Below are 2,415 nucleotides of genomic sequence, written 5' to 3'. Positions count from 1 at the left end.
GGTGAATGATTACAGGTTTTTGGATTTATGCTCTTGCTCAAAATCAACATGTCTGTACTGAGTGTCCCTGACCCCAGTTTCCAGGTGTGTGCCTTTCCACGCGCACACGATCCCACGCACAGAGCATTAATTTGTTTTACAAAAATGGGGTCCCCCATCACCCGCGTTCTGCATCTTGTTTACCCCACCTAGAGCACCTCGTGGAGTTCGCTCCAAGTTAACGTCTTTCTTCCCGGTCAGCTTCGCGGAGGCTCGGATTTACATCTGGAAAGGGTCACGGGGACCCAATTAAGGTGAGGAATTCAAGACGCACCTTTCTGACTAAGAAAAGCGGAGGCGAATGGGTCTGGTAGGATCAGCACCGCCAAACCCGATCCCAAGGGGCTCCCCCGACAAAGACCCCTTTCCTGGGGCTGATATTCCTTGTGCGTACAACGGGGCTGCTTTGGCTGTCCCATAGCCTCTCGGGAGGCAGTGATAGCAGGTCTGTGACACCATGGTGACCCCACCACGTGCGTCTAGGTATCTGCCTGGGCGCGCACTGACTCCCCCACGCCCGCGGGGGTTAATCATTAGCCGCACCCGAGCCCCGCAGCTTCGCCGCAGCCTTTGACCCTGGGCGGCCAAGTGCCGGGCTGCAGCGGTCCCGAGTCTCCACCCACTGGAAAAATTCCTGGCCTGCCTCTCCCTCCCTCCCTCCCTCCCTCCCCACAGCTCGGCCTCGGCCCCAACTTCCTGCCGGGCACTGGGAAGCAGCTCGCGGGCTGGGGTCCCTGGGGGCTGTGCTCGCAGCTGGCCACGTCCTGGACGGCTCGGGGCTGGCCGTGGGCGGAGCGGCCAGCAGCTTCGGCCCCTTCCGAGAGCGTCTTTCAAACTCGCGCCCTAGTCGTGGCGACACCTGGGCACTTTCACGCCTTGCGCGCGTCCAGAGCCCGCGGCGGCGACCTCTCGGTGAGTGTCCCTCAATTGTCCCAGCTCACTGCCTGTGTGCAGTGCCCGGGAGTCACGCTGGGATCCCCGCCCTCTCGGAGTCCCAGTGCCAGCCCCCTGAGGGGTGAGGACCCGAACGACCGAGAAGGGCCTCGGGCTGTACTGGCTCCTCGCGGGCGACTCCTTCCCGCAAAGTGCTGAGAGCTGCAGGGGAGGGTCGTACGACGAGGTATTTTGTGTCCTTTTTGTCCCCACCGGGGAAACATAACCGGGTGGCTCGAAAGAGGCTCAGTTGGAAATTAAGGAAGCCGGCGAGGCTGCGCTCGGTCCTTGCCCCGCACTGTGGGCCCGGGCAGGGTGCACCCTTCTGGTTAAGACCGCAGCCTCTGTTTCAGCGACGCCGAGTCGCTCGCAGCCTGTTCTGGGTTGGTGCCACACCAGTGCTCGCTGTTCGGAATCTCAGCGACCTGTCCGGTAGGGATTAGTGGCTGCCAGAAACCGGGAGCAGAAAGCGCAGAGGCCGCTGGCTGCCTCGACCTCGCCCACTCCTGAATCGGCTTGGTTATTGCTGCCCGCTCTCAGCCCTGTCGTTTGGAAAGCCAGCTGAAGGCGGCAAAGCCTACATTTTCAAGACGTCGTTAAGGTAGCTAATTTTACTTCTTGGGGCAAGTTTTGAAAACAAAAGGAAGAATGTGGGAAAAGGAACGGTCGGAGGCTGGAGAGGTGTGGCGGGGTGGGGACGGCGGTGGTAGAGGCCGCGAGAGAGTTTCAAACTGGAGGTCACTCGCCAAGCTGTTGGCGGATATAGGGGCCTGTCCCTGCCCGGGAGCCCACATCGGACGATCCAGACTGCCGTACCTAACAGGGAACCCTGGACTAGATGTTCCCAGAGTCTCCCCAGCCAGTACCTCTGCACGCAGCCCAATCACATGGCCTTGGCTCAAGAAATAATAAGCAGGATGAGTTCCGTGCTGAGCACATCAGCTGCCTCACCTGCAGAGAGGGGCTTTTCCCACCCCTCCGTGGCTGGACTAGGTGTAGGAGCCTAAGTGACTGAATCTCAGTCGTCCCCAGGAGGAAACCTAGGGAGTATGAGAAGGAAGTGTCCACTTTCTGTCTTGCACCCCTCCTCTCGGGGCCTGGGGTTCTGACCGGGAGGCTCCTTGCTCCCCTTTGGACTCTTGTTCACAGTCTTGCTGCCTTCCTCTCACCTGCCTCCTGGGCCACCCCCTGGAAGGTTGGGCCACCTCTTGGCTCCCTGGGTATCTTTCCCTAGGGATGGGGCAGAAAGCTAGGGCAGGGTAACCCCAAGGACACGTTTTAGCTGCTGAGGGAGTAATCTACAGAAGAGCTGGCTTCTATTGTCTTCTTATTAGAAGTGGCACAGCAAGCCGGGCGTTGTGGCGGGCGCCTGTGGTCCCAGCTACTTGGGAGGCGGAGGCAGGAGACTCTCTGGAGCCCAGGAGTTGGAGGTTGCTGTGAGCT

At 60.2% G+C, this 2,415-nt stretch overlaps 1 protein-coding gene across 7 annotated transcripts in view; it reads left to right on the top strand.

The window, feature by feature from the left end:
- The first annotated feature begins 759 nt into the window (after positions 1–759).
- The window catches only part of PLEKHG3 (pleckstrin homology and RhoGEF domain containing G3), a 44,076-nt gene continuing 42,420 nt past the window's right edge, over positions 760–2,415 (top strand). For 5 of the 7 annotated variants that reach the window (XM_023517611.1, XM_023517610.1, XM_023517613.1 and 2 more), the window contains exon 1: positions 892–1,573. The gene's annotated coding sequence lies outside the window, so the exon portion shown is untranslated. Of the gene's footprint in view, positions 1,574–2,415 lie in introns of all 7 variants that reach the window. The other 2 variants (XM_023517614.1, XM_023517609.1) reach the window with 2 other exon arrangements.

The sequence above is a fragment of the Otolemur garnettii genome, unplaced genomic scaffold (genome assembly GCF_000181295.1).
Source record: "Otolemur garnettii isolate 467f Iridium unplaced genomic scaffold, OtoGar3 scaffold00115, whole genome shotgun sequence".
Classification (NCBI taxonomy): domain Eukaryota; kingdom Metazoa; phylum Chordata; class Mammalia; order Primates; family Galagidae; genus Otolemur; species Otolemur garnettii.
Note: the sequence above shows the minus strand (reverse complement) of the source record. Positions and strands in the feature narration are given on the sequence as shown.